Source organism: Mustela lutreola, chromosome 9 (genome assembly GCF_030435805.1).
Source record: "Mustela lutreola isolate mMusLut2 chromosome 9, mMusLut2.pri, whole genome shotgun sequence".
NCBI classification, from domain to species: Eukaryota; Metazoa; Chordata; class Mammalia; order Carnivora; family Mustelidae; genus Mustela; species Mustela lutreola.
The window spans coordinates 113587577-113607244 of NC_081298.1; the positions used below are offsets into that span (position 1 = coordinate 113587577).

At 40.2% G+C, this 19668-nt stretch overlaps 1 long non-coding RNA gene across 2 annotated transcripts in view; it reads right to left on the reverse strand.

Annotated features, from left to right (window-relative positions):
- Positions 1 to 19668, reverse strand: part of LOC131840491 (uncharacterized) — a 212628-nt gene that overhangs the window by 166502 nt on the left and 26458 nt on the right. The gene's annotated exons all lie outside the window — the stretch shown is intronic.

The window sequence follows — 19668 nt, forward strand, 5'->3', positions numbered from 1 at the left end:
TCCATATTCCCATAGCATCATACACCTACCCCCAAAAATAAATCACAATGAGTGTCAATCCTTCCAACTGGATTCGGAGCCATTTGCAGAGAGGTACCCTACTTTTAACCACTTCTATTTCCCTACTATCCATGGCATGGTTCCTGGTAGAAAAATACCCAGAAGTTCATAGGACAAGTGCCCTCTACTGAATTAGAAATTTATTCATGTATCAGACAAATAGACACCATTAGGGAAAAGGCAACAGACTAAGAAAATTATAGGTAAGCATAACTTAATTGAAACATTTGGTCTTACTAAACTAAAAAATTTACACTCAAGCACCATTTTTCAAATTTATATTTTCTTTTGTCAGTTATAGCTGAATTTTTTTGTATAATCCTACTTTAAGTAGGGCAGTTATATATCCATACAATGGAATGTTTGACAATAAAAAATGAAATATTGGGACACCTGGATGGCTCAGTGGGTTAAGCCTCTGCCTTCAGCTCAGGTCATGATCTCAGGGTCCTGGGATCAATCCCCGCATCAGGCTCTCCATCCCACTGGGAGCCTGCTTCTCCCCCTCTGTCTGCCTCCCTCTCTGCCTACTTGTGAACTCTCTCTGCATCAGATAAATAAATAAAATCTTTTTTTTTAAAGTGAAATATTGATCCATGCTACAACATGGATGAATCTTGAAAACGTTAAGTGAAAGAAGTCAGTGGCAAAAGATCACCTATGATTCTGTTGGTGTGAAATATTCAGAATAGGCAAACCTATAGGATGGTCAGTTAGTGTTTGCCTAGAGCCAGGGGAAGCTAGGAGATAGGGGAGGGGAGTTAAGGGGTGATAGCTAAGGGGTTTGGAGTTTCCTTTTGGATAAAGATTCTGATGAGAGCACAGTTCTAGGAATATACTAAAAGCCACTGACTTGTACAGTTTAGATAGGTGGACTGTATAGCATGTGAATGTTTCTCAATACAACTTAATAAAAATAATGCCAGACTTCCATTTTTGGGATAATGGAGATCTACTTTTCCCTATTCCCCTTCTGCCAAGTGTAACTGAAAAATTCCTGGACACTGTATTAAAAAAAAACATAAGGCTTTCATAGGTAGAGAGAACACTCAAGGGCGCCTTGGTAGCTCAGTCTGTTAAGCATCTGACTCTTCATTTCTACTCAGGTCATGATCTCATGATCCTGAGATGGACCTCTAAACTGGACGTGAGCCTGCTTAAGATTCTCTTTCTACTTCTCTCTCAGCTCTTTCCCCTTCCCTACCACCCCCCCCCAAAAAAAGAGGGAAGACTTGAAAAACCTATAGATATTTCAAAATGCTGAAAAGTTGTTCAACTACTCCATAAAAAAGTGGGGGGGGGGGGATTAAAATGGCAGATTTAAGCCCTACTATATAAAGAAGATATATATTAAATATAAGTGGTTTGAATACATCAATATTAATGACTGGCAGATTGGATTTTAAAAGGTGATCCAATTATAATGCTATGTACAAAAAGCTCCCTTTAAATACAAAATATAGGCAGGTATTAGGTAAAAAGCTAAAGATATATAATATAATTTTTAATCAAAGGAAAGCAGGAATAGCTCTATTAATATTGGATAAGTAGACTTCAGGGCAAGGAAATATACCAGTAACAAAGTGATATAATGATAAGAGATAATCCACAAAGAGAGAAATACTACATATGTATACATCTAACAGAACTGCAAAATATACAAAGCAAACACTGATAGACTAAGAAAAAAATATACAAAATCCACAATCATACTCTGAGGCTTCAATATTTCTCTCTCAATACTGACAGAAGAACTCAGAAAATCAGCAAGGATGTCAAAGGACTCTATATCATCAATCAACAAGACCTAATAAACACAGAACACTCCACCCAAAACCAGAATATACCTTCAAGCGCCCCCAGAACATACATCAAAACAGACCATACCCTGGGCCATAAAATAAACCTCAACAAATTTAAAATAACTGAAGTCAATAGTCACTAACCACAATGAAATCAAACTGACAAATCAATAACAGGAAAATCTCCAAACATTTGAAACGGAAATACTTCTAAATAATCTATGAATCAAAGAGGAAGTCTCCAAGGACATTTAAAGATTTTATTTGAGAGAGAGAGAGCAAGCTAGTATGAACAGGAGGAGGGGCAGAGGAAAGGGCGATGGACAAGAAGATTCTCCACTGAGCATGGAGCCTAACACCAGTCTGGATCCCAGGACCCCAACATCATGACCTGAGCCAAAACCAAGAGTCAGTGGCTTAACGGACTGAGCCATCCAGGTGCCCCTCTAAGGAACTTTAAAATACACTGAACTGAGAGGTACCTGTTTAGCTCAGTTGGTTAAGCCACTGACATCTGGTTTTACCTCAGGTGGTGATCTCAAGATCCTGAGATTGAGCCCTGTGTGGGACTCCACATTCAGCATGGAATCTGCTTGAGATTCTCTCGCCTCTCCCTGTGCCCGTCACCCCACTTGCACCCACACATGCACACAGTCTAAAAATCCTTAAAGAAGGGGAGGGGGTGCCTGGGTGGCTCAGTTCGTTAAAACCTCTGCCTTCAGCTCAGGTCATGATCCCAGGGTTCTGGGATCAAGCCCCACATTGAGCTCTCTGCTCAGCAAGGAGCTTGCTTCCTCCTCTCTCTCTGCTTGCCTCTCTGCCTACTTGTAATCTCTGTCTGTCAAATTAATAAAATCTTAAAAAAAAAAAAAAAGGAAGATCTCAAATTAATCTAAACTCAAGTCTCACCAAAAGAACAAAGTAAAAAATAGCAGAATAAGTCAATGAAACTGAAAATAAAAAAACAATTGTGAAATCAATGAAACAAAAAGTGCGTTCTTTAAAAAAGACGTTAAATTGTCAAGCCTTAAGACTGACAAATTACCAATATCAGGAATGAAACAGGTGATATCACTACAAATACTGCAGACATCAAAAGGATAATGAGGGAATACTAGGATTATCTCTGCATGCATAAATTTAACAATTTAGGTGAAATGGACCAATTCCTCAAAAACAGAAACTACCACCCACCCAACATGAGACAGAAAACTTCAATACCCTATTACTATTAAAGAAATTGAGTTATAATTTGAGAACTTCCAAAAAAGAATTTACAAGGCCAAGACGACTTCACTGGCAATTTAATATTTAAATAAACAACCATTCTACATAATCTCTTCCAGAAAATGGGCAAGAACACTTCCCAATTTGTTTTTTGAAGCAAGTACTGCTCTGATACCAAAACCAGGCAATATTTTAAAAAGAAAACCTACAGAGCAATATTCCCATCAACACGGATGCATGAAGTCCTTAAAATAATAGCAAATATAATTCTTTTTATACATTGCTGAATTCTGGGTCAATCATACCTCAGTTTTTAAAAAAAAAAGTTAATTATACACCATATGCAAGTGAAGTTTATTCTAGGACTATAACCCTGGTTCCATATTTGACAAGTAAAAATATCATCTGCTATATTAACAGGCTGAAAGGAAAGATCTGTGATGCTATTAATGTGGAAAATGCATTCAACAAAATTCGACACCCATTCTTGATTTAAAAACAAAACTTCTCAATAAGGAGGGAACCTCCCAAACTTCATCAAGAGAATCTATAAAACCCCACAGCTAAAATCATACTTAATGATGAATGACTGAAGGAGCAAGGAGGCCTGCTCTCACCACTCTTATCCATGATTGTACTGGAAATTCTAGCCAGTGCCAGAAAAAAGTCACACAGATGGAAAAGAGAAATAAGTTGTCCATGGCTGTAAATGACATGATGGGCTATATAAAATCCCAAGACACCTACCTCCCCCCCCAAAAAAAAATATATATATATATATGTATACACACACATACACACACACACACACCTCCTAGCACTGAGTCTACAAAGTCACAGAGTACAAGATAAACATACAGAAATCGACTGTATTTTTATATACTAAGCAATGAATACTTGAACACTCATAGTTAAAAAATATACTACTACTTACTACCGTTCAACAGCAACAAAAAACAAGGTGTAAATCTAACAAAACCGGATAGGACTTGTACGCTGAAAACTCCACCATGCTGATGACAGATCTCCAAGAAGATTTAAAAAGAATTATTAGACTAACCAAAATAAAAACAGTGACACCACCAAATGCTGTTGAGATTGTAGAGAACCGCATCACTCACACATTGCTGTGGGAACTGTAAGGATGCTAGTCACTCTAGAAAACAGGTGGACATGGAGCACCTGGGTGGCTCAGTCAGTTGAGCGTCTGCCTTTGGCTTAGGTTATGAACCCAAGGTTCTGGGATCCACCCCTGCATCAGGCTCCCTGCTCGGCAGGAAGCCTGTTTCTACCACTCCCCCTGCTTGTGTCCCCTCTCTCACTGTGTCTCTCTCTGTCAAATAAATAAATAAAATCTTAAAAAAAAAAAAAAAACAGGTTGACAGTTTCTTTAAAATATGAAGTTACCATATAAACCAGCAATTGCCCTTCTGGACACCAGTCTTAGCACCATTATTCATAGCCCAAGTGGAAACGACCCAGATGTCCTTCAAGTAAATGGTTAAACCATGGTATATCTATACCATGGATTACTACTCAGCAATGAAAAAGAATTGATACATTAAATGACTTAAATTTCCAGAGCAACCTGATGAGTACAAAGAGATAATCCCAAACGCTTATGTGCTATATAATTCTATTTAGGTGTCATTCTTGAACTTACAAAATCCTAGAAATGTTAAACCTGGCAGTGGCTGCAACAGGAGAGGGAAGTGGGTATGGCTATAAAAGGACAATATGAAAGATCCCTGTGGTGATGGATATGTTCTGTATCTTGACTATATCAATGCTGATATCTTGGCTGAGATATGGTACCATAGTTTTACAAGAAGTTAGCAACAGGGCAAACTGGGTAAAGCGGACTCGGGATCCCTCTGCTTTATTTCCCACAACTGCATGAAAAGCTACAATCTTGAGATCTACACTGTCAAAATAATTTTTAAAAAGACATAGAAGGCATGCTTCAGGAGATAACATGAATAAAATTTTGAGTAAACAAAAATATTTATTTCTCAAAGAAAAAAGGTCTTAAAAATCTTGCCCTGGACACTCATCTACTGCTTTCAACCTGATGGTTCTAGGGACTAGGAGGGGAAGCAGGGCGGACAAAGGGCAAAGAGGGTCATACACCAAAACACTGGAAGTCAATCAATGGGGTTAAACAAAATGCATTCCTTAATCCAGCTGCTGCTCTACAGCCAAACAGTGGGGGAGACTTGGAAGCTCAAGGACTTCATTTTTTGGTCTCTGTAAAAGGGCACCCACGGCAGAGCTCTAACGAGGATAGGCACGATGATGTCTGGAACAAGAATCAAATTCCTTAAGACACTTAGGTGAGGTATCAACGTCTCTGGTGGTCATGGTCGCAGTTTGAAAAAAAAAAAAAAAAGAAGGTAACTCACACTGGGAACTGTTAGCATGCCTCCAATTTGCAAATGGAAAAGTGAAGCAGAGTTGAGGTAGAAAAGTGAAAAGGAAACGTTTTAGTCCCAAATGGCACTTGCTTGATTTGTGGCCTGAGGTAAACCACCCCCATGACCCACAGACACTGGACCTTAAGACCTCCCTTCAGGTTGGATGCTGCCAGTAACAGAAGAATCCAATTACAATCATGTGGTTTCTCCTGCCATATCAAATTGTTTCATCAAATCATTTCATATAAATTTAGCAACAGTCCACAATTCACACACAGGCATCCTCTCCATTTGAGGAGCTGGCAGGGTCTATGTGTCATTTCAATGCCAATACCACCCTCTAGTGGCCAGAACAGGGGCTGGTCTGACAGAGCTGAGCTTTTTGGCTTGTTTTTCATGTCCTAGTGATGGCACTCTCCCCATCAAGAGCAACTGCACTGAAGAGTTGTTCCTTTTGACTGACAACCAACCCATTCTATAGTACCACGGATTAGCATGCTAGAACAGTAGTAGCTAGTAGGGCAGCTCTTCTACCTAAGCCCCTCAGTAATATCTAAATTCGCCTAAAAGTTAAGATTTCCTAGGATTCTATTTAAATATCAATAATCCTTGTAAATTTGGAATGGAATTTGATTTATGGAAACAATCTTTGCCCACAACTCTCAGAATACACCTATGGCATGAGTACATAGGTTTTCATTGCCATTTACGGGTAAAAGGATGGTTTCTGCCTTCCACAGAGGGCAAGAAGGTTTAAGGTGTTGTGTGAGGTAAAAGAAACAAATTTCAGAGGATCTCAGATGCAAATTTAGATCCAGTCCTGCCACTGGTTAAATGTCTTGGTCAAGTCAATCAGTTAAGCATTTGACTCGAGTTCAGCTCAGTTCATGAGCTCAGGGTTGTGAAACCCAGCCCTGCCTCAGGCTCTGTGCTCATTGGGAAGCTGACTTCAGAGTCTCTCTCTCCCTCTTCCTCTTCCCCTGCCCCTTTCCCCTTTCTCGAAAATAAATAAATCTTAAAAGTAATAATAATAATAAGGCAGGGGGATTAAAAATAATGCCTGGCTGACAAAGTGAGGGAAAATGTGTAATTCCTGGTATGTAATAGGTACTCAATAAAGTACATTATTAGGTGTAAGTCTGTACCAGCTCACACATGCCCCCAAAACAAAGTTTAAGTGAACTGTCATTTGGGAGAATTATAAAAAATGAGATGGATACTAGCCTTTCCTTTACAATTTAATTTCCAAGATAGGATTGTAAGACCTTCTCTCTAAAAGCTGTATCTTTTAGTAAGTCTTTGAAAAACATTTATTGTATACTAATGGCTGCTCGTGATACTTTACATAAAATATCTCAATTAATCCTTCAGGTACCCTACAAGAAAATAAGGTAAATTTCCCATAGCTTGTATGCAGCTGGATGGGTACCTGAACAGAGATACCTAAACTCTGGCTTCACCCTCCTGCTCCACTATCCCATCTCCTTAGATCCAACACACGGCCAGGTGCAGGAGAACAACAATTTGGGATTTTTGTTACTGGTGGCTTATTCTCGATACTTAGTATCAGGCTTACCAGGCTTTGGAGGATACAGAAGTGAGCTTCTACCCAAGATTCAAAATATTTCTAATTAAAAACTCTTCCTACCCACTCACATTTTATGTGTTATCCATGCATAAACTAGAAAACAGGCAAAATGTTTGCAATTGTTTAGCTCTTTATTGTAAGTGGTTTCTTCAAACTACTGAAGACTATTTTCCTCCTCACAATAATGCTGACCCAGGAAAATATTACATCTTATTTTATACATCTGAGGCCAAGAGAATTAAGATCCCACAGCTAGGAAATGGCACAGCTATGACTCTTAAACCCCATTCTTTGCTGCCAATCCTGATCTTCCCCTCACAATGTCTCTACAGATAAGGTCTGCAGAAAACCTGTTTCTAAGTGGAAGATATCAAAAGCCTACTTTCAACAGGGCCAGCAGTTCAAAATCAAATCAAAACTTCATTGGGGGAAAAAATGGAAATAAGTTTAAGGTTCAGGCTAGAGGTGCCACATTCTCAAGGGGCCATTGTTGCCTTTTTCTCTTCCCAGGTTAGCTATGGTCTGCTAAGCCTCAGAGGAGATTAGGACAGAAGAGGGCTGGGTAGATGGGAATCTCCCTATCTGTTGTGAATCTGCCAGTACTAATAGAAACAAATCCTCATCTGCCAACTTTCTGGGTAACTGCATTACTGCATTTGGAGGCCACACACCATATTTTGCTTTACAATCAGACAATGGGATTGGTTTTGTAGACTGGTATTCGGGCTATACTTTCAAGGTGTATCTATCACATCCTAAAACCTCATCTTCAAAAAGATATTTTAGAGGGTAAACCTGAAGGGCCCAGTCCCTTGAAATCATTCTTCTCTACCCTGGATAACCTGTCAACAATTCATGTTTATAATTTTCACTCAAAATGAAACCACACCAATTTGGGAGGGGGGGCAGGGAACCTGTAAAGATAAAATTGGCTGCCTGTCCCCCAGCTACCATGGTCTCTCTCAGGAGGGTGGAAGCTTCAGTGACTTTCCAGTTTAAGAGGCAAAGTCACCCTCAAGCATATGGGGACAACCAAGACTAACACTTTGCAAAGTTGTCTGGCAAATTATCTTGTCCCCTACTAGAAGAAAAACAAATCCCTACAGATATGTGCAGCTGCAAGCAATTACTCATCTCCATTATACACTCACTTAAAAGACTAATTCAAACCCTGCTGCCTACACCTGGGTGAGGCAAGTAAACAAGTTATAAGGGGAAAGGGCAACAATGAAAAAAACCTGTCTATAACAGCATGTATATGGTCATTCCCAGAACCCCAGCATTAACTAATCAAGGCATCAAATAACTGTTCTCATGATTGAGTGGTCTGGGTTACTTTCAGGATAAGCAATGTACCGCCTCTGTTGCTAAATATCGTCGATCCCTTATGGAATTACAAGCCCCAAGCTACCCTTTAGAAATGCCATAAAGTTAATTATCTGAAAGAGACCTTAGGGTCCAATAATCTCCTATTTCCCCCCAGGGACAGAAGACTATATGCTTAAAGGTTCCATGAAGCAACCAAAAACCTGCAGAGCATGAAGGAGAGATGTGCAAGTTCTACGTCCCCTGGGCCAGACCGATGTTGCAGGCCGTGTGCTAGAAATGTTTCATGGGGGTATTTTTCATCACAAATAGGACATTGTTAGTATCATTTTCAAACTTCAGAGAAGGGAGGAAATCAGTCCATGATCACACGACTTGAAAGCCAAACAGAAATCAGCAATCCTCTTACTCGTAAGCCCAGGGCATTAAGCACTCTGCTAGGATAGCTCACAGGCTAAGCATTTAACACGTGGAGTCTCAAAGTTGGCTTCATGTTGGAGTCAACTGAAGAGCTTTATTATTTAATGCTAATATCTGGATCCCAACCTCGGGGAATTTGATTTAATAGGTTCAAGTGTGTCCTGAGCTTGGGAATGTTCTTTTTCCTAAAATTTCACAGTTCATTCTCCTGTGTGACCTCATTTGCAAACCTCTGATGAAACAGAACCAGGAGGGCTAATGTATCCCTTTCCATGGTGGGTGCCAGAAATGGGAATTTAGCATTAAGGGGTAAAAGAATCATTTCAGGGATCCTTTGGATCTAGATTTCCATCTCAGCTTTGTCACGTGCTAGTTTTATTACCTGGGCAAAATTAACCCTCTCTACACCTTAGTTTTCTCACTTGTAAAGTGGAAATTCAGTGTTCACCATGATTAAGTTGAACGGGACTATATAAGAACCTAGCACAGTGCCTGACAGGTGGTCAATTACTCCAAAAATATCATTATCCTTATAATCTTTGAAATATATAGGAGTCTAGTGATTTCATTTAATCTAGATTATAAATCATACATAATACATCATTAATGTTGGTAACTACCCTGGGAATTACCCAGTATTTTGAGATATATTGACATCTCATTTAATGCTCCTCATGTCTCTGTGATATACTGTATTGTAAGTGAAAATGAAGTTCAGGGACAGGAACTATCTTTCCTAATGGCACCCATTCCTAAATGACAGAATGAGATTTTGAATGGATTCCCTAACAGCTCAGAATGGCTCAGATTCAATCAAATAATACTTCATACAAATGGAGACTGAGAATTTTTGCTGTGTTTTGAAAAAAATACAAGTTTTTCTTTAATACAGACTTCCTACTTTATAAACAGTTGGAGGAGTTATCTTTTGAACTACCTTTGGAGCCAGTTTTTAAGTACAGATTTAAAATTTAAAAAAAAACAACACTCTTGTGGTTCTTGTTCTTTGTCTTATATTTTAGAAAGTATTATCCAGTTTAATCACTCGATCCATGATGCTTACTTTTAAATTATATTCAAGCACGGACTTGATTTCAAGAAATGAACACTGGAGAGAACGAACATGTTCAAAAGATTCTTCAAGTAGTTTCAGAAAAGGGATTTCAAAATGAAACTATAATAGCTTATCAAAAATCAGAGGAGGTACAAGATCTGCTTTGCTTTTAGTTCATTTCCTTATTTTATTGAGGGAGCTTGTAAATGTGTAAATCACCAAGAAAGCACAAGTGAGACTTCAGGAAATGTCCAATAATTTGTATCCATTACAGAAAAAGATTTTTTTTTCTTAACCTTCAATTCCAGCCAATCCTAAGGCCCCCAAATCTTTTTTTTTTTTTTTTTTTTTTTCAGTTGGGAGTAATTCTTCCTCTGATACATACAAGTGAGATCATCTGACTTCATTTTTCTTTCATGTTACAGAATGACCTCTGTATCGTAGAGGGTATCCTAGAATCCTGTCCTAGGATTAGAGAATTGTTACGGATTCTCAATTTCTTTATATTTTAATTGTTCCTGAAGTTATATAACTATACTCCTATCAACCCTATAGTCTTTATGAAATTGAGATTATTCTTTTAAAAATGCCTGAAAACTGGGGTAACTGGGTGGTTCAGATGGTTAAATGTCTGCCTTTGGATCCTGAGTCCCGGGATCAAGCCCCACATATGACTCCTGGCTCAGCAGGGAGCCTGCTTCTCTCCCTCCCTGCTTCTCCCCCTGCTTGTGCTCTCTCACTTCCTGTCAAATACGTAAAATCTTAAAAAAAAAAAAAAATGCTGAAAACTAATCTCGGAAACTTGATTTTAATATCTATAAAATATAACACAAGAAAACTTAAAACCCAATCTAGGCAGCAAATGTAAGTTAGATGCAAAGGCTATTAAAACTAGAAGGCGTAAGAGCCCACCCACTGGCCTGCCCGCCCAAGAGTTAAACTGCAAATGAAGATGTTAAAGGACTTGTCTAGTTTCTCAACAGGAAGAAACAGAAAGAATTCATAAAACTTACTTTCTGAGTCTAAGAGAAGGATTTGCTCCAAACATCTACTGGATAGCTCCTACAGCTGTAACTATTTTCAAAATGTGATCACAATGAGATATTACAAGGGTAAGGAAAAAAAACTGATGTTGAGTCCAAACAATGTTAGACTGTTCAAAGTCTAGCGATTCCAGGGGCTAGAAAATCAATAAGCATCGGAGGCTTATAAAGATTCAGATCATCTATTCATTTTATAAGTAAGAAATCCACAAAGGAGGACATTAAAAAAAAGAAAAAAAAAAAAAAAAACAGGAGAAGTAATAGTACACACTGATTTTGCACTGGATTGAGCACTCAGCCAGGCCACTGAAGTGCATTCTCCTTATCCCAATAGCCTTAACAGGTAGCTTCTATTAATATTCCTGTTTTTTAAGATAAGGAAACTAAGCAAGAGTGTCAGTAGCTTACCAAGACCACATGGTTGTTGTAGTAGGCAGTCTTAAATTGGCCCCCAGCAATCACTGCCTTCTAGTATTCACATTTACATCGATGGATTTCTACCAAATGAATACAGCAAAAGTGATGGGAAGTCAGTTCCGAGACTGGGTGTACAAAAGACAGACTTCTGACTTACTGGCACTCTTCGAGTTCTAGCTTGCTCAAGGCAATGAAGCCAGATACCATGAAGTGAGCTGCCCCATGGAATGGAGAAGCTTCTGGCCAATAGCCAGCCGCAAGCTGAAGCCTTCCATTCAACAGCAACCAAGTGACTAAAGCCTACCAATCACCATGTGATTGAGTTTAGAAGCTAATCTACCCTCAGTAGTATCTTGAGATAACCACAGCCCAGCCCAACACCTTGCTACAGGTTGTGGGAGACTCTACAGATCCAGCTAAGTTTCACCAAGATGGCAGACCTACAGAAACCAGGATGATACTATGTTAAGCCACTAAGACTTGAGATAATTTGTTACACAACACTTGATAATATATCTAGTATATTAATATCTCAAGATTTAAGGGTATTGGATTCTAAGGTCTATTCTCTGATCTTACCCAACAATATCACAAGCATAGGCTATGCAGATCGTAGCTATAATATGATGACTATGTCCAAGTTTTTATCCTTTGGTTCATTTTAAAATTACTGAAAATTACTGCTAGTTGTCAGGAACTCCCCTTCATTTAAAGACAGGAAGACAAGGCAAGGTTTCTGATCGTATTCACCTTTTATAAGGGAAGAATACATGCAAACAAGCCAGCATTGTTAAAGTACCACTCAAATTCAAATTGTAGCTATTTACTTTAATGATTGAGTATACAATTCTGGCCTTTCCAGATTTTAAAGTAGATATTCACTGAGCATTTAATTCCTACCTTCGTTAGTCTTTTTATTTTTATTTTCTTTTAGCAGTACAGAAATGAACCTTATCTTACACACAATGTTACTTAGTATAAAAACCATTATTCACTTCTATCTCTTTGCTCAACCTAAGACAGTATTTTAAATACTGTTTCCTAAAATTAATAAAGTAAACATACAGCAGATGGGGTATTAGAAAAATCTATAGGGAAAGAACAATGGGAGATGTAGAAGTATAAATTGAAAGGAAATTTTTAGGAGGGAAAAAGGCAAGGATGACATTAAAATGGGCAGAAAAGAGCTAGTAGAGTATTGATTGCCTGCTGTAGCAAACCCATGTGCTGACATTTCCCCCCACTCTTTCTTTTTTGGGGCAATTGAGGAGAGTTCACACTAAAATGATAATCCATGGTTTATTTGAAAATGTATCTGACTTAATTAGCCGAGAATGACAGAGTGGATAATGATGGCACTGAGTGTTGACTTTGGGTTCCTAATGGTTTTCAGGAGAATTTCTCTCAGTTTAGTTGAGGAGACTGACAGGCTATGAAGTGAAAACAGCGACAGAATGAAAAATGATGTGTTTTTCCTCAAGCTATTTGATCAAGAGCTGGAGCAGTAGGTATAGATTTTTCACGAATTTACATTTTAATACCCATAAATTTCTTTCTGCTTCAGATAGATTAGTCTTTTTCATCTTTTCAAAAATATTAGTTTTGGCTACACTTCTTGGTTTTACTTATTTTTCTGAACGGTCCCAAGTGCTGTATGTTCCACCCTACAAATGATGCTTATGGGAATTAAAGCAATTTTTTTTTTTTTAATTCTCTGAAGTAGAAAAAACTTCATACTGAATTAGTCATGTCCTAATCATTCCTGCCAGACCATGTGTCCAGCAAGTAAGTATCTTCAGGGGAATTATCCACCAAGAACACAAAGACTCCATTTGAGTTTCTAAACTGAGTGGCTTAACCAACAGACTATTCTCACAGTTCTAGAGAATGGAAGGTCGAGTTCCCAGCATGGTCCAGATCTGTTAAGAATCCTCTTCCTAGGTTACAGTGGCTGCCTGCTTGCTGTGTCCTCACATGGCAAGGGGGCAGGAAGGGGAGCCAGCAGTAGGGAGATCATTCTAGCCTTTTCCTCTTTTATTTTTTTTAAGATTTTATTTAACAGAGAGCGATCACAAGTAGGCAGAGAAGCAAGCAGAGAGAGAGAGAGAGAGAGAGGAGGAAGCAGGCTCCCTGCTGAGCAGAGAGCCCGATGTGGGATGAACTGAGCTGAAGGCAGAGGCTTAACCCACTGAGCCACCCAGGTGCCCCTTTTTCCTCTATTCTTATAAGGACACTAATCTTACCAAGGGAGGTAGTCTACCTTCATGACCTCATCTAAACCTAATTACCTCCCAAAGGCCCCACACCTCCAAGGATGATCACATTTGAAGGATTAAGCCTTCAACATGAATTTGGAGGGGACAGCAATACTCAGTCCTGACATTCTTTCTAGTGCTAATGGAAGGGCTAATGAGCCCAAGTAGAGAGAGAAGATGCTGTGCTCAGCCTGTGGTGCCACAGTCCTGAGTAGCTAAGGCAATCAGGTCAAACTGGATGATGTGTGAAGCACAACTGATAGAATAACCTATACATGAGGGAAACCAATGGAACAGAAATTTCAAACAAGTATAACAAGTACACAGAACAGACAGAAGATAAAATAAGCACGATGAATGCTGGTGACAAGATAAAGCTGAGACAGGATAAAGGATCGTAATTCTGAAAAACTAGATAAGGAAGATACTGCATTGAAATGAAAACAACTGAAGGAATTAACAGCAGAGTGGACAAAGTTAAATAGCAAATTAGTGAGCTGAAAGACTGGGTTGAGGAAGTTGTCCAGAAAACACAAAGAATGAGATCGCTATTAAAAAAAAAAAAAAAAGGACACATTAAAAAATATAAAGATATAAAGAAGTAGAACTGTCCGAAGAGAAAGGGGAGAAATTATTAGAAGAAATTATTAGAGGAGACCTTTCTGGAACCACAAAAAGACCTGAGATCACAGAAAGAATATAGACTGTAAGAGGGCTTGAAAAAAGTCATTCTTGAGACTTCTGAAGGGGAAGAGGGAAGCAAATCCTCTAAAACCTGAAACTGATGTCCAATTTCTTAGCTGCATTGGAAAAAAACACAAATATGATGTGTGAGTATCTTCAAATTCCTGGAGAAATCATTAACCCCAGAATATATCCTACCATGCTAACATTTAAAAGAAAACCTTTTTCAGATTTATGAGAGGTCAGAAAATATACCAACATTGAAGCTGTTTGAAAGATATTCTGCAGGAAGAGGAGAAATGAATACAACAGGAAGAGATATGAGAAGTAAGCAGAGATTTATAAATGTAGTCGTTTAAAGGAAGAACAGGAGGAGGAGGACGGAAGACAAGATGGGAGACGGAGGGACGCCTGGGTGGCTCAGTTGGTTAAGCAGCTGCCTTCGGCTCAGGTCATGATCCCAGCGTCCTGGGATCGAGTCCCACATCGGGCTCCTTGCTCCGCAGGGAGCCTGCTTCTCCCTCTGACTCTGCCTTCCACTCTGTCTGCCTGTGCTCGCTCTCACTCGCTCTCTATGACAAATAAATAAAATCTTTAAAAAAAAAAAAAAAAAAAAGATGGGAGACGGAGTTGAGGAGGACAGTAAAGGACAAGAGAAAGACAAGGAAATACGCCCTTACTTTGGAAGAGAGGAACAAAACCTTAAGATACTAAGAAAAGAATTCAGAAATGATGTAAGGCAGGAAGAGACAGCAGGAAGGTCAGAGGATGCTCCTGTCCTCTCCTTATTTGAGACAGAAGGAGTCAGTGGAGGCAGAAGGAGAGACGCACTTTATAAATGGATAGGGGAAAAACAGGTACAAATATGGCTTTCAACTTAGGAGTAACTAGCAGGATAGAAACTACAGCTCAACTTTCAAGTCTATCCAAAACAAAACAAAACAAAAGTTGAGAAAAGAAATAGCATGGCAAATAAGAAACATCATTCTCAAAAATTTTTTCTTTAAGTGTAGTGAACTACACTTTCTAATGTTGACTCATTCCTTGAGATAAACTATACTTACTCATAATGCATTTAAAAAATGCTATCAAATTTGTCTATGCACTATATTAAGATTTTTACATCTATGATCATGAATGCCCCTATAATTTTTGAGGTTTGTGTAGGATTTATAACAAGGTTAATCCACCCCTGTATAATGATTCAAGCAGCTTTTTTAAAAAATCCAAGTTTAAGAAAAACTTGGATACCTTTACTATTTGTGCTGTGAAGAACCTTCAAACACTTTGGGTCTAGCACATTTTACACAAGGGTGGATTCTTGCCATTTTAAGGTCTTTAGTGGTTAACAAATCATCAAGGATCTTTTCAATCTGGCCCATCTAGATCTCCAGATACATCATCCTCAACACGTGGAACTTACCTCCACCCCCCCCACCCCCCACCCCACTCACTCACTTGTCTTTGGCATAGGTTAGGTCTTCTTCCTGGAATCACCACTCATTCACCTACTTACTGGCAAGGATAAACTTGGAATTTCGCGTCTCAGTCTGTCTGGTCTGTGCATTTAATTCTTCTCCTAACCCTTAATCCATCCTCTAAAGGGCCTACATAGGTCCTCCCCACTGGACTGGGTCAACTCCCACAAAAACCACTTTTTCCATTATACACATCTCCCAGTTCCATGCTGGACACGTTCTCACAGTACCCTTAGGTCAGGACCCAAAAGCATGGAACACGTGGTTCCTGCCGCAGCCCCCACCCCCATCTCCTCTGTTCTGCTGAGCCACTGACCTTGATGCTGGAGCACTTCTCAGACCTTGGCAACCTGAGGATGCTCAGAAGGGAATTTCTGAAGATTAATGTATGAGAAAGAGGTGGCATTTTTGAATTTGCAGGCACCATCTTTTACAGAACCATCGACTTAGTAGGATATACCGTTCAGGCTGAGAGAAACCTCGGGGCATTCTTGGGTCAACTGTCCTTCCCTGGCTCAACCTCTTCACAGAAGCCCAACCACCATACCTCAAAACCTGTTTACCACCTACAAAATCCTGAGCAAACTGTTCTGACACCTTTCCATTCCTGTGTGTCCCTAGACAGGAAGTGGGGGGGGGAGGCAACTGGGGAGAGGCCGCTGGGCTGAAGGCAGACCTGAAATCAGAAATGAGGCTGAGGCCCAGCTGCAAAATTTGGTACATTGGGATAGTGACCTTAGTACTGCCTTTCCTTCTCCCTTGCTAAGTATTCCCACCTAGCTCACAGATCCCGACCAAAGAAGGGATAAAATGAGATTTCTCATTTGGAGGGGTTTTATAAACTGAAGAATCAGAAGGGAAGTGAGCAAAGCCTCGTTGGCTGGCCTTAAGAAGGGCTGCAGTATTTTGTGGCTGGCTTGTACCATTTTATGTACTAAGTAGAATTTTCTAAATGACCGTCTCTTAGCCCAAAAACATTCATATCATTTCTCCTAACTAAAAATTTTGCTGACTTCTTAGAGGAAGTCCCAGACTTTTCCATCTGCAGATACATGTAACAGGGTCAAAAAAATTTAACTCACAACTCAGATGTGCAAGGTGGGTAAATCATTAGTCTGATTAATTTTTCTTTTGAATCTTTAACTTCTCAATCCACTTTAGATATCATCTGATTCAATAATTAAACGGTCCTTTAAAATAGTATTCCACATCTCTAAGAAAGGCTGCTCAGAATTCTAGGTTCCCTCTACCTGCCCTGGCATGCAGGTGTACAGGGGAGTCAGGTGTGGGAGTCCTTGGGGACACTGGGCCTCTGGAATGGTAGCCCTAGTCTGCCTGGGTGCCCCAAGGCTCTGCAGGCCTTCCCTGAAGATGGTTGAATTCAGCATCCTCTTCTGATGCAGATGTGCTCCTGTGCTGATTCTAGCCATAGTTTGCCTTCAACAGGCCTCAGGCCCCTGAGTTACATCATCCCATCAAGGACCACACTGCCCCATGGCTCTATCAGCCCTCTCAACAGGCCCTCAGGCTCTCAGTTCTGTGACTTCCTGACAGAAATTGGGGTGACTCAGGGAAGTTCAGCTGCTGCCTCTCCCAGGCTGAGCCCTCAGTACACTTTCCTGTGGTGGGGCTCCAGAGAAACGGTTCGCCCCCTTCTCTGTCCCACACTGGACATTTTCCCAACACACCGATTTCTCAAGTCTAAACCTAAAGGACAAATGGGCAACATAGGTTCCGCCATCTCCCTTCCTCATCTCCATTCTCTGCACACAGCAAACAGAGGCAGTGTTTTCTTTGTTCGCCTACACCCTCCTCTCTCCCTCAGAGGGGCAGGGCTGGTATTCCCAGGCAAGGCATCTTCCTCACACCTGGGAGGATGTGGCTTATTTGTTGATCCATCAGCCTTATTTATTGATATTCTTAAGGGAACTGGAACATCCTTCCTCAAGACCATTACCATGGCTTACAAACCTATTATCTTGCGGACTAATCAGATTTGGGTTATCAAAATCAGAGAGGATCCTTGCTCTTTCCCTTAGCATGTCCTTTTGCAATGTATTCTGTTCCCCAGAACTTCCCTCTCCCAATGTGCCCGCCCCAGACAGCTGCAGCGGGAAGTGTAGCAAGAGTGCTTGTTATCAGAAAGGGGAAGAAGGAAAGCAAAGTAGTAAGTTTGAAGGTATTACCCCTGCAACAGACAGGTAAAAACACTGTGGTGAGATACAACACTTTCTTGGAAGGATGAGGAACAGAGTGCAGACACAGACTTCCTTTGGAAGCTTGAGCTCCTCAGGCTTCTTTAGATTTTAGTACAAAGGACACCCTGGTGTTCAGGGAACCTCAAAGACATAGCCTAGAGAGGTTCCAAGTCTGAGTGGTCAATCCCAATAATTCATGGTCAAGATCCCAGCTACTAATGATGGTGACAATGAGCAAGCATCTAACTAGAGCTAACCAGAACCTCCATGTTTGTAGATGGCGGAGAGCTCCAGCCCAGGTGTTCACAGGCAGCAGGCTGACAGCATGTGTATGAAGCAGTTGGTTATAATAGGATATCAGAGTGGACAGGGCTTCTAAGGAACTAGAGAAATTTTTTAAAGTTTCAAACACCATTTCTACCCCCCACTCCAAACTGAGCATTTATTAAGGATAGAGATGGCCTATAACAGTTTCCCATCTTTGGGATTATACAAGATTAAAATGATCCTAAATGATTAGAGTTCTCCAAGTGAATAGGAGGTTGGCAGCATTGAGAAGGTTAAAAAAAAAGCATCTCAGAAATACACTAAGTATAGTAACTTGCCACCTTTCACTTCGTGTTAAATAAGAATGAATCTTCAGAGTAAACCTTTTTTTGTCTATTTATGGCAGGAGTAGTAAGATATAGTGGGGAACTGGTTTCTATCATGATGGATCCTAAAGTATATTTAAGTCAGGGGTCACAAATCCATGGCCCCAGGGTTCTTGCAGGCAGGACCACTGTGTGGGGCAAGAGGGGGGCCACAGTGTGTGTGGGCTGTGAAAACTGGAAGAAGCAAATCTTCCCATAAATACCAAAACCTACATCTTATCTAACTCTGGGTGATGAGACAGCTCCTGTATCCCTTTCACCAGCAGGGCACTGCACCACTTATAATCTCCAGTGTATACAAACAACTCATGGATCTTCTGAAGGAATGGGACTGGTTTCTGCTTCATAAAACAAGTGAAGTTTATGGTGTGTGAATTAGATTTCTCTTCCGTGTGTCCAAGTGCACATGTGCCTATGGCCAGAGACAAAGAACAAGTCTATCTCCTTTGAAGGAGTGAAAACAAGTGAGACAGCCAATTAAGATACAAATCCCATGGGTTTCAAACCTTGCTCCATAAAACATGAGCTTAAGACACTCATCCCTTTCATATCTTCTCATCCTTGAGGATAACCTGAGGAGGAGAAAACCATGGATTGATGGGTGGGAGGAGGAGGTGGACGGAAGAGAAAGAGAAAGAGAAAGTGTTTATCCTACATGTGCTGAAGTCCTTCCCTCACTTTAGGACATTGGGTCTTTTTATAATGATCCAAACCAGCCAGATTTGCCTGCAGACATGTTTCCTTCTGCTTGTCTGGTGTTTTTAAATCTTTGAATTATTTTCCACCTTTTAAAAACTGGGGGATTTCAAAAAGCCCAGCAGCACTAGAGCCAACACCCCGCCTGTGCTGAACAGAGGACGCCTCCCCAGACGGGAACTGTACTCTCCAGTTCATCACAGCCCCCACCACAGAGCTTGCCTTTTATCACCATCTTCGGCTACTGTTGGGTTTTATTTTTAAATAGCTGATTACTCGGATTCCCTGCCTGACACCATAGGCTTCGGAGCCTATAATCCCTCTTCTAGAAGTTCCCTTCCCACCTTCTTCCT